Source organism: Pollicipes pollicipes, unplaced genomic scaffold (genome assembly GCF_011947565.3).
Source record: "Pollicipes pollicipes isolate AB1234 unplaced genomic scaffold, Ppol_2.1 Scaffold_3447;HRSCAF=4054_pilon_pilon_pilon, whole genome shotgun sequence".
Classification (NCBI taxonomy): domain Eukaryota; kingdom Metazoa; phylum Arthropoda; class Thecostraca; order Pollicipedomorpha; family Pollicipedidae; genus Pollicipes; species Pollicipes pollicipes.
In genome coordinates this window covers 5,919,253-5,932,435 of record NW_023596297.1, presented here as the reverse complement: position 1 = coordinate 5,932,435, position 13,183 = coordinate 5,919,253, and the positions used below count along the sequence as shown (strand labels likewise).

General features: G+C 51.6%; 1 pseudogene; it reads left to right on the top strand.

Annotated features, from left to right (window-relative positions):
* The first annotated feature begins 2,991 nt into the window (after window positions 1–2,991).
* Window positions 2,992–11,943, top strand: LOC119091536 (endoglucanase 15-like; annotated as a pseudogene).
* The last annotated feature ends 1,240 nt before the right edge of the window (window positions 11,944–13,183 follow it).

The window sequence follows — 13,183 nt, the reverse complement described above, 5'->3', positions numbered from 1 at the left end:
GCCTCAGACAGACACACAAGCACGCACGACAAAGAAGGCATGAGAATGCTCACTTAAGGTCACTTACGTTTGCTCACATAAGCACAACTATGTTCACTTAACGCTGTCCACCTGATGTCGCACCTGTTTGGCTGCGCGCCTGGCAGCAGCTCGCTCAGCCCCAGCCTGATTAAGCCATCCGAGGCGCAGATGGATGCGCGTCGTCACCAGCTTCTGAGCAATCCGCTTGTCCAGCGCAGAACTTTCTCAGCAGCAGCTTTGTGGGGCGGTCGACGACACCAATGTCTCGGTCCGTGCCTCGGCCCATCACTAGCTGGAACACGTTCTCGAAAGCCTCGACAACGCTCGTCCAGGCCGGCAACGGTACCATCAAACCACCTTGGCTAATCGCGTGTATCCAGCTGTCTGGCACACGGCTGGGAAGTGCTTCTAGGGTCGACAGCCCCATACTTGGATCGAGGTGTTTGCACTTGGCCGCCGAGAAGCCGGCAGCGAGGGTCAGCACCCTGTGCTCGATGTTGACCTCGTCCATCTAGTCGCTGCGGCGGGGTCATTTTCGGTCCTCTCGCCGCCACTGCCATGGAGCTTGTCTACGCCCGACTCGTTAACCCCGTCGTCCTCGCCGAATTCGTTTAGGGCGGGCACTGGAGGCCTCGCGGCTGTTTGCTGGTAGGCGGGCTCCACGTCGTCCGTATGCCCTGCCACTTCCACCACGGCTGGATCTTGGACCTACGACATAACGAAACACAGTCATTTCTACGTACCTAGCAGGCGCACCAATCAGACACTATTACAAGTCACCAGGGTCGCTTCTCATTGCGGCAGCAAAACGTATTGGACCCGTACGTTCCCTTTCTTACGTTGCCGCATGCTTGTTTTTATACACAGCCACATTTGTTTTGGTCCCGGGTGACATAATCCGAGCGGGTAAGAGGGACGGTCAATGGCCGACGAGTACTGCCCTGCTTGCACCATTCTGATATCTACCGCTTCTGGCCATAACCACGGATTTGTCTGATGGCCCCGTTTCATGGTCCCATTTCAGTGCATTGACTGCCCCAGGTGGGGGAGGGGGGGGGGGTGAGGGGGGTGGCACCGCCATTACTGTTTTCCGACGCAAAATCACGAGAAGAGCACGGCCCTGAGCACCCCCCCTCCCCCCTCCCTCCCTCCTTCATTCGTCTATGCTCGTGAGGTTGAAGATCTATGGTTTAGGCACAGCAGCAGTTTTTTACCATGACATTACTGTATGCAATCCCGGACTTTGGTGACCAGGCAAATAGCTTTTGTTTGAAATCTCAGACACTAGCATGGACAGTGACACAAATATTCCAAAAGTGGTTCATGAGTAACAAGACTCCCATATAGGCGGGCGAGCATGTACGTCACGCAGCGGAAAGGGCTGTTTAAGGCACCAGGGCAAACCAATACTGTTAGCTCATTGATGCGCTAGGTACTGTACCTATTAGCGGTTGTGGGGTTTGTTAGTCAGTTCACAGTGTATAGACGTGTTGTCAATGGCGCTGGGACTCGCTCGTGCAAACTTGCCCTCCCCCGTCGCAAACCCTGGCTACGCCCCTGACACTTACTCCCTTCGTCCGTGTAGCATAGATGGCTGTGCCACTTGTGTGGTAGTCAGGCCCCACTTCGTAAACAAGATTATGCTTGGAAAGTCTCGTTTGAATCTCGTATTTTAGTCTACAATCTGCACAGAGCGGCATAGATTGTGCATCCATTGGACTGTGAATCGGGTTGAGATTTCTGCATAAAGCAGACGGTAATTTTCCGTTAAGCACACGCATACTCACTTCGGCGTGTCGGCGATGTTCAGTTGCATAGAAGGAACTGTACTTGGTCGAAGGCATGGTTTAAGACTGGGTGTGGGACTGGTCTTAAACAGATGGCCAGGATCAGTCATGATCTTGAAAATGATCAAATCAGATTAGCACATTCTCCACAATTATAGTTAGTCCAAGAGCAACAGTGCACTCATGTTTTCACGACAGTTGGATCGTCTTTTTTCAGAAATGTAAAAAACTAAAGTGCCTTCATCACGTCGTTTCACATTCTTGCAAGAGGCCGCCTCACAGGATGGCATCTTGCCAAGGCTATCTAAGCATGTTGCTGCCAAAAAACCGCCTTTGATGCTCACTCTTGTCCAAAGCTCGCACACCACTTCGAATTTCCCCCACCCGCGACATAATAGCACGCACCGAGGTCACATAACAATACAAACTTGATGCCGCGCTGCACGATGATAGACAGGACCAACGCCCTATAACAACACACAGGACAGGACAGGACCGACCACAGCATTTCTGCGCGACTACTGCTTTCCAAGCGACGCAGTTGACGTTGCCATGCAACGCCGCCGCTCAAGGCAGTACGGCTTTGTGACGTCACCGCCTAACGTTAAGGAGCCGCCCGCCTGACCAATGTCTCAAGCTGTGATGATGGCCCCTCGGTACTGGTGATGCCTGCCCGACATAAAGGCTCCCATCGACCGAGGATGCCTCCAATCGGTGCAAGGAATCCGTCGACTGATACTTAGGGTCCTCCTGGAATGGACGTATGGCACGCGGCTGCAGTTAAGATGTTTCATCGCATGTGGTTGCAGTTATGTAACAGCGACAAAATCAGCCGGTCCAAGCGGACGGAAACTTTTAACACAGTCCCAAACTGTCTAAGTTTAAAGTAAAGCTGCGAACCGGTATCTTGCCGTAAGGCGATATCGTAAGGTAACGATGAGGCGAGGCGCTCATGGGGCTTGTTCAGCCAATGCAAGATGCATGGGATTTTGACTGGAATTCCACTAATCCCAAGGGATGAAACGCTGCCGCCGCCTCTGATTTTTGCGCCGTTCGCCACCAGTCATAAACGTCGCATCGCGGGGCGGCCAGATTCCGCTGGTGCATCGAGCGAGCAGCAGCCGCAGCGAGCTCCGCGACCTACGTAGTCGGCTCTGTTCCAACCCCGCTGGTAGGACCGGCCATGACCAACCCGTGCAGCGTGACCATCCGCTCCTTGCTGCTGATCCTGAGTGCGACGCTGGCCCCGCCGGCGGCGGCGGCTGATTGCCAGCGCTCCGGCGTGGCCAACTACACCACCACCTGGAGCGTAGGCGCCAGCGGCAAGCTCACCGTCGTATTCCTGCAGACGGCGGCTCGCTGGACGGTGCGGGTAAAGTTTTCCCCTGCCGTCACCTCGATGGTTACGTCGGTGGCGACGGCCGAGCGACAGTTGGCCACCACCTACGAACTGACCAACAAGGGGTACAACGCGGCCCAGTCGGCCGGTAGCTCGCTGGTGATCGACTTTAGAGTTGGTTTCGCGTCGGCACCGGTGCCGCAGGTGGTGAGCGTGGTCACATCGGGTGCCGAGCTCCGCTCCGGTGGCTCCACCACTGCCACAACTACCACCACCACCACCACCGCCGCCACCACTACCACGGGCAGCAGCAGTTTGCCGTACAACTACGCAGTGGTCCTGCGGAAGTCGCTGCTGTTTTACGAGGCGCAGCGGTCCGGCCCGCTGCCGGCCGACAACCGGGTCCTATGGCGCGGCGACTCTGCCCTGGGAGATAGCGGCGACGACGGCGAGGACCTCACCGGGGGCTACTACGACGCCGGCGACCACGTCAAGTTCGGCTTCCCGATGGCCGGCATGACGACCGTGCTGGCGTGGGGCGCGCTCGACTTCGCCGACGGGTACGCGGCGGCCGGCCAGACCGGCTACGTGCTGGACGCCATCCGCTGGGCCCACGGACTACTTCGTCAAGTGCCATGTGGCGCCGACCACCTTCTACGGTCAGGTGAGAGGCCGGGCCGGGGCGGCTTGTGGTTGGGGTGACCTCTCTGGGAGCAAAAGATTCCCCTGCATCGTATGATATTGCCCGTGTTGGCCTTAGAACTAGAGGCACGTGACATATATCGCGTAACTGCCCGCTAGTCTGTGTTGCGTAATGTCTGTTACGGTGTAGGTAAGAATGGATTCGTAGCTTTAGCATGAAAGCATATCAAAATCCCCATCCGCATTCAAAGGTCAAGCGCCAGGGTCGCCGGTGGCCAGAACTCTGACGCCGCACGCCAACCATGCCAGTGATTAGCCTGCCGGTACTCCGCCTGCGCAGGTAGGCAACGGCAGCATCGACCACGACTGGTGGGGTCGGCCCGAGGAGATGGCCATGCCCCGGCCGGCCTTCAAGATCACCGCCTCGACGCCCGGCTCGGAGCTGGCCGGGGAGACGGCCGCCGCCCTGGCCGCCGCCTCACTCGTGTTCCGGCCGTCCGACCTGAACTACGCTGACACGTTGCTCGCCCACGCCCGCCAGCTGTACAGCTTCGCCGACACGCACCGCGGCGAGTACCACAAGAGCATCACCGACGCCGAGAACTTCTACAAGTGAGTAGCAAAATAAGACAGTAGTAACAGCCTTATTCCCCGGAGAAAAACCGTGAGAATGGAGCTGCTGCACAGCTGCGCCGATATTTCGGCAATTTGCCTTTGCAGAAAGTGAATTCCAAATGGCCTGCCGATGATTCTACTCGCTTATTCAGGCTTTGAGCAGCGAGCCACAGTTTTTACAGACACCAGCGCTCAGGGAATTTTACAGGGAGCAATCACCAGCCATTACTGTGATTTATTGTGTATCCAACTAATAATTCGAATACATGAGAAATACCTGTGCATGAAAACGAATTCAAGTAAACAGATATCACGCATCACGCTTCACTGAAACATGCGAGCGAGCTCAAGTAAATAGGCATCACCCTCACGCATCAGTTATATATGCAAACGACTTCAATTAAACAGGCATCGCGCAGTACATATATAATACATGACATACAATATATGTATATATATATGTGTGTGTGTGTGTGTGTGTGTGTGTGTGTGTGTGTGTGTGTGTGTGTGTGTGTGTGTGTGTGTGTGTGGTGTGTGTGTGTGTGTGTGTGTGTGTGTGTGTGTGTGTGTGTGTGTGTGTGTGTGTGTGTGTGTGTGTGTGTGTGTGTGTGTGTGTGTGTGTGTGTGTGTGTGTGTGTGTGTGTGTTGTGTGTGTGTGTGTGTGTGTGTGTGTGTGTGTGTGTGTGTGTGTGTGTGTGTGTGTGTGTGTGTGTGTGTGTGTGTGTGTGTGTGTGTGTGTGTGTGTGTGTGTGATATGCAAACGATTTGAAGCTATCACACATCACTCATCAAGGCACATGTCACGTTCGCATAATCGGCTATGATAAGCCCTGTGCGTTAAGGTTTGATCGCCGACTTTTTATGAGAGAAGATGCACTTATTTTTTCTGTTTGGGTGGTCCTGTGCTCTGTAGATGACTTTGAGCTCTAAAAAGAGCAAAGGGTCCATATCTTCCTGGATTTTAACCTGAGCATGTTTTGACAAAAGGTCACCGAAAGGAGTATTCCCTACTTTGTTTTTAGCGTATGGCATATGTTCATTACATCACACACGAGTAGGGCGCATGGACTCCCGACATAGACTATGTCCCTCTAGTGCTGTTCACATAGTTAACACTTGAGTTCGTAAAATGCGTTTTTTTGCATGCAAACCCTATGAAAACCAGACTTGCATAACTGACATCTATTGTCACATGGGCACTTATTCTTGGAGGTAGAAGGTTTCACCAGAGACTTTTTAGCTCATTGTCATTCTTCCAAGTTATGGGTAAGCTCAGTTCTGATTTTCTAATAAAGTGTTTGATTTTCCAACGCAAGTGTTCATTTATGTAAGGTAGCGTTAAGAATCTGTCGTCCAATAGTCCGTGCTCCCGCCTCCTACCATCCATCCCGCGCACGCTCAGATTTTTGTTTTTACTTCTTCCAACATTCTACCTAAAATTCGCGGAGAATATCCATTGCCCAACAGCAAAGTCTATGTTTTGCTTGTGCTCTTTCTTTACTTTTCACCCTTCGATGAATTGTTCAGAGCCCTGTAGAATATGTTAGGAATTGCATTGTGCTTAGGAGGAAGGATGGGCAGATTTACAGTGCAGAATTATACCCAAATCGGTGGGCTTTGTAACGAGCTCCGCTTCTAACGTTGTGCGGATGTTCCTCCTTATGATTTCACTTCTGCTATGCTTTTTGATAAAGGCATGTTGCCGAAGTACCAACGCATCTATATCTCCATTCTCCTGCTTTTCAGAGGAATTTGGTTGCTAGGATTGTCTTATTTGTGTGCGTAATTCTCCTCGCAATTGCACTTAACAAATTACGGAATTGAGCACCAACATGACAGTGCGTGGGAGTCACGACCTCATCGGGTGTGAGAGATGCACATTTACGGCATATGTGTATCAAATATAGAAATTTGTATGTGCGCATATATACCTTCATCATTGCATAAGTATGTGATGAAATGACCGCATGTGCGACATTACGACAGCATGCACGACAGCATGTACAGTACGACAGTACGTAATTAGTGTCAACATTTGATCCAAGTGCATTCCTGAATAATAAGCGACTCAAAAAGAAGACCGCGAAGACACCGTGGTCCCCATAACCATAATGGTGTACAACGCACAACATGTTAGGCGCACACATTCCCCGCCATCTCGTAGACAAGAACGGTAATAAAATGTGCTGATGAAAACGAGCAGCGAACTAACACACGACTTGCGCCGTTTGGATTACAGCGCGAGCAAAGACATGTTTGTCAAGTGGACCCTTTAAGACAGTATAATGAAAAGTATTTTTAGCGTATCGCGTATACATGGCCAGTTCTTGCGTTTACGTTTATGGACAGCGTTTGTGAGAGCAAAACATCTCAAAGTTCATCAAAAAAATGGATAGCGCTCTTGACCTTATTGGTCTCGTCTATTCGAGAGTTGGATACTTCGATGTCGCTGTTACGACGCTGCGCTTTTGTTTCCGGTGTGTCGATACAAAATGTTAACGAAATCCATCTGTATGTCGACGTTTCGACCAACGCGACGATCATTCCATTGTTAACACGCGCCTGGGTGACCGGTTAAATACCCTTTCCTCGAGTGGGGGTTAGTGTGACCCCCGGAAATCTCCAAAACTAAGATATCTTGGAAAAGTAAGATTGCAAGTCTGTTGGCAAGTATGTGATCTCACGCGTCAGATTGAGGCTCCTAAGTCATGAGCTTGGTGTCGCATAACGTAAAAAAGGCAAAGCTACAAATTGGTCTGCAAGATGCCCATGGAGTTCCCCATACAACCGCCTTCAACCTAGATACCTGTTCAGAGCAAAAGGTCACTGGTTTAAATTTAACATCAGTAACTTTTTAACCTTCAGGAGGTTGAGTTGACCAAAAACCTACGAGATCGTTTTGTTTTGCCATTTGAATAAGCTTCAGGGACTACGCTAGGGCGTATGCTCGGCCGCATATTCGCTAGGCTGTATCGAAAAAAATTGCTCTTTAGTTGCCTATAGCTATGTAAATTTTGACACAGGCACGACGGACCGTTCGGAAATCAGTGTGGAAAAACTTTTCGGGGGGGGGGGGGGCAGGTTGCCCCTCCCCACCCTGGTGCATGTTAATTGGCACTGATACGCAACGTTGTAACTTTAGTTAAAGCATCTCAGGCAAACACTGGCGGTCTTGCGACAATTGGTAACGGCTAGTGGTCACCGTCCGTTATCAGACCCCCATCTGTAATGACCAGATCCTTTGATAGCTTCCATTGATAGCTCCGGAACGGGTTCACGACCAGCCGAATTTTCGTCCCGTTTTGTCTCCTGATCCATTTGCTTACTCCAACGGCATGCTGGAGCCATCCCAAATTACGCTAAGCATTTTTGGCGATTGCTTAATTTTGGCAACTGTCTCCTGGTTTCGTGATACAGCCATCGTAAACTGGTGATTTCATATATGCGTTTCCCACGGCTCATGTATTCCAGAACATTTCTTTTGAGATTTCAGCACGATTTCCTCGATACCTGAGATCAACGTTATGTTATAACATTACCTTAAGATCAGGCGTCGAGGAAAAATGATCAGGTGTGGACAAGTCCAAAAACCCTTCTTCTTGTGTTTCTTTCGTTTCGCAAAGGTTAAACACCTCTTGTCTTACACTTGCATCGTACTTTGTTGACGGCCCCGTTGGATTCGATAGCTTATCATAGACAGGTGCACGCAGGCGCGAGCCTAGAGCCTTGGCAAGGGGGAGGGGGCCACAGGGTTGACAAAAGGCTCCCTGATGGTAAAAAAAAACCAAAAAAGTCGCCGAATATGGCCCATTTTTTATAAGGGAATTATTTCCCTGATATGTTTCATTGTTACCCTTTGTAAATGGAATAGAGACAGAAGCTGCCGCGGGATTAATTCCGCCTGAAGTCAGTAGTCAGTAAACTGACAAAATCGTGCGTTAAACGACTGCACGAACTGAATCGTCGGCGCATTTCGTTTTATAATGGTATGGTGCACTCTTTTTAAGTCGATGAAACTCAGGCTTTGTTAGAATATTTGACTTGGCCCAAGGTCCCTACCAATGTAGATCAACGATCAAAATGGGCCAAAAATTTGTCTTAACGTAGCCAAGCCGTGTTTCTCTGGAAATGTGTAATATCCAGTCAGAATCGGTTCGTGATGCAAATTATGCAAGGTACTTTTGAGCACGCGCGCTCGCACATCTTAGCAACAAAAATATCGATGTCATACGATGCAGCATCCATAGGCCGCGCAGCGTTAGTCCCGCGGTATCGATGGTGATATTGGATTGGCCTTCACAGCACCGCGAAGTGGTGCTGGAATCTTATGGTAGAACTGGAAGAGTAAAGACAAAATCTCTATTTTTAGCATTGTATTTTTCTTGTTGTAGTTGTTCATTTGCTCAGAGGACAACCTCAATGTTGTTAAAAAAAACATTCGCCTAGTCTAATTTTTAAACTGCACGAATTAATTTGGCAAGACACTCAGAAACATTATTTCAAGATGGCTGTCCTTGCGCGCACGGTGTCCGCTGCCTGGCGCTGCTCACCGTGGTCAACGCCGTTCGGTCTTACGGAAGTTGCAACCCAGGCCATCGCTGTCCTTGTTCCCAAGACTGCGGGCGAGCAGGCTCAACCCATTTGGTTTCATTTGTTTCACTAATCAAGTATGCAAAAGAATGAACGCTCTCAGGCAAACATGGGATAACCTTGTGCGTTGTTGAGCTTATTTCAACCCACTCTATTTAACGCTGGTCGGCCCCTTTTCTTTCGGGGGAATGGGCCAACTTGAGTAGAACACTCCGGGGCACATCATTGCTCCCGGTCAAGGGCTGAAGGGTCATTATGTCGCACCGCGGTGTCTCTTCGGGCTGTGAATCTGGCGATACGGGGTGGGATCCTATGGTCGTTCTGGAGGCCCTTAGAGAGAGATACGTCATAGCACGTTGGTCCGCTCTCTGACGTGGGAGGCCTTCTGGCCCGCGCAGTTGACCCCAGATGGGCACAGGAACCCTCATCGACGCAACATAATCCCTGATCACCGCAGGTAGTCAAATAATCGGCACAATTATTGACCCCAGTTCGGGTTAACGGGCCGATGCTTAGATTGGGGTGGAGGGCCCACTGTTTGACACTGGGGGCCCTGACTGGCACAGGACCCTTCCATTGCCTGGATGTGAGCACTCACCCTAAGTTCTCATTTTTCCTTTTATTGTCAGAGGGCTCCGATCAACGCAAGAGGTCCTCTGTCATTCGGAGTTCCGTCCCCGTCCCTGTTGAACAAATTCCCCTGACCGACTCGAGGTTCCTTGTTGACAAAGAGCACCCTGTTAGGCCCTGGAACCCTGACCGATACAGGGGCCCCATACTGTTGCACGGGCCTGGACAAATTTAAATCGCGGGCCTGGCTTGTCTCCGCTTGGGAAATGGGCTCCAGAGCTCAGACCAACATTGAGTTGGTGGTGATCTCCGGGCGAGACAAAGGAGCGCTCTAACTCAGTGATCCCGATTGGTGCAAGAGGTCCTCTTGCGGGTAATTGAGATCACAGCCCTTCGGGAATATGGACTGGTCCTTAAATTGACATACAGCCCTTTGGACCCTTCAGTTTTCCAATTGGGCCCTTAATCTTTGGTCCTGAGAGATTCTTCGGCCCCTCTTCGGGCCCCTCAAACACCGTTCCGACTCGAGGGCCCTTGTTGCCACAGGGCCTGCTAAGCAGTGTGGCCCCCTGACCAACATAAGAGCCCCTCATTGTGTCAGGAACCCCGAACATTGCAAATTGCGGGCCTCAGTCTCGTCTCTGCTTGGAAAATGGGTCTCAAGGGCTCGGTCGGACATGGACATGACTGTTCGACGCTCGTGGTCTCTGGCCGGCTTAGACACCCGCATTGCCGCGGGGAGTCCCTTAAAGGCACAAGAGGACCTCTGGCTGATATTTCAGGTCACGACCCTACGGGCCACGATTCTTTATGTGAATTAACGCCAGTCTTTTGGGCGCTTATTTCCTCCAACCCGGCCTTTTATCAACTGTTTCGCGGACCGCTCCCGATTCCCTCTTCGGGCCCCTTTGAACGCTTCACTTGATCGGCTCGGGTTTCCTTGCGAACGCCGGACTCTGCTAGGCGCTGTAGGCCCCGACCGATACCGGAGCCTCGACCAGTCTAAATAATTGGCGCCGGCTTTATAAATGATTGGTAAGTGCACCCTCAGGCCGGCACGTAGCCTTCTGTGCGATACGGGTTGTGCCACCGACAAATAGGCCCTAATCGACTCAGAAGGCCCAGCGCGCACGGCTGTCTGGCTGCCATTGGAGTGCCTGTCCCTGCGGGCCGGTGCCCATGAATGCGACTTCCGGCCGGTCTTTGGGGTCCTTCGGGTTCACAAGTCGGGCCCTTAATGGTGGGTTCCGAGGGGCCTTCATAGCCTAAGGGGACAGGTATTCCCTGTGCCCCCCCCCCCCTCCGCCTGCGCTAATGGGTGCAGGCAAAGGTGGTCTCAGCTCCCTTGAAAGGGTGAAATGGCCGGCATACTTGCCAGTGCTTGCCAAGGCGAGATTACATGGGTGAATTTTGGCACGATATCGTTTTTTCGCTCCAAGACAACATTCAAAACCGCATTATTCAGATGCTGCTTAGTTTCATTTGCGGTACAGGTTGGTATTTTCCCCTGCATTCTGCCCCGAAAATGCCGACCATGTGGTTCTTTACTCAGGTCCTGGAGCGGCTACGGAGACGAGCTGGCCTGGGCGGCCGCCTGGCTCTACAGGGCCACGCAGGAGGCCAGCTTCCTGACGGCAGCCCGGCAGCACTTCCAGGCTTTCAGCGCCCTCTCCCAGCGAGCCAGCGAGTTCTCCTGGGACGACAAGCGCGCCGGCGCCCAGGTGCTGCTGTACCAGCTGACGGGCGACGCGCAGTACGGCGCGCTGGTCAATGAGTTCTGCGACTGGCTGGTGTCGGGCGCGCCGCGCACGCCGCAGGAGCAGCTGTTCCTGCAGTCATGGGGCTCGCTGCGGCACGCGGCCAACGCGGCGCTCATCTGCCTGGAGGCGGCCGAGGCCGGCCTTAATCCGGCCCAGAACCGCCAGCTGGCCAAGGAGCAGATCAACCTGATCCTAGGCGACGCCGGCCGCAGCTACGTGGTCGGGTTCGGCTTCAACCCGCCTCTGCGGCCGCACCACAGGGCCAGTTCCTGCCCGGACCTGCCGGCCGTCTGCGGCTGGCCACAGTTCTCCTTGCCCGACCCTAACCCGCAGGTGCTTAACGGCGCCTTGGTGGGCGGCCCGGATGCCAAGGGTGAATACCAGGATGTGCGCTCCGACTACGTCAAGAACGAGGTCGCCACCGACTATAACAGCGGCTTCCAGAGCGCGGTGGCTGGTCTGCTGTCGCTGCATGTGCGCGGACTATATCCGGCCTCATGATGCTGCCGGTATGAAATGGAGATCATTGCAGGACTGTCATTAGGCCTTCTCCCTATTTGCGGCCCCCTTCAACATGATGTTCTTATCTCGCATGTTTTTTCACTCCTATTTTCACAACATGCATTTCAATACAGATCGGAAGGAAGCAGCACGCTATCACTCACTTCGCCACCAGCGTGCATTACTTCTAGTATATGTCTATTACACCATGTCCAGACACGCAAACCCACGTCGGCTGACCTCAACAAGAGAGTCATTTTGTTTTCATTCATGACATCATCTGTTCCACCTGATTCCCTAATCTGCATAGTGTTTCCGCAGTGTATTTTACGACGCTCCCCTCGACCTTCTATCCGCTAAGAACGTGTTTGTCAATTCCGTCTGCCGTGTGTGGTTTTCCCGCATTGATGTCTTCACAAACGTCATATTTACCAGGTTCTGGACATTGTGGAGACTACCAAGGCTGTAGAATCAAAATCAACTTGACGGTGGTCGCCATCATCAAACATTAAAGCAAACATCTGCCGTGAGATGGCAGTAGAGTGCGTTGTGCGCCAGCTTCGGATCGGACTGACGCTCTGTATCTGTGTTCTCAGTTTTTACGTGTGTGGATACATTTAAGCGTGGGTGTCGATTTGTATTTTTTGTATCCCCACTGCTCCCCCCCAAAGTTAATGTAAATTTTACCCCCACCCACCCCTTCAACGGTGATTTCGCCTCCATCCATCCAACCTTCTGGAACTAAGATACGAACAGGACAATAAAAATAAGTTCTTAAAATTACATCAGTTGTAAACAATGTTTCTGCTAATTGTTTCACATTTAACAAGAGCAACAAAAATGCAAACTGCCACGTCATATTCAGTTAAGTGAAGCTGACTGAGCTAGTTACATTTTTCTTAAGCTCCACGAGCAAGCCCTGTGTAACGGAGCATTCCATGTTCTTCCTGCATGCTGCATGTTTGTAAGTTCACAGCTAGGCAGTTAGCATGTATTGTTGACTCTTGCCTGGTTTTGTAATGTTGTCTGAGCGTTTTGACGTTATTTATTGATGTTCAGGGTCTACAGACTGCAGCAAGCTGCGACATTTAGGTACGACGCCTTAACGGAAATCGAAAACAAACGGTCGAATACTAGCGCCCAAAAACGTAACCGAGTTAGCAGCTGTCTACGTTTCGAAGAACACTTCAAATGTGCCGACCTTTAATAGGAAGTGAATGTTGGTGAGAACAGTCACGAAAACTTGGCGATCAACACCAGCCGACTAAATCGATAGCGGTCATCGTTCGATAATGGCCACCAAAACAACAGTAGCCGCGTCGAACATGCCTAACGCGAGTGCCGCGTAATAACCTAAA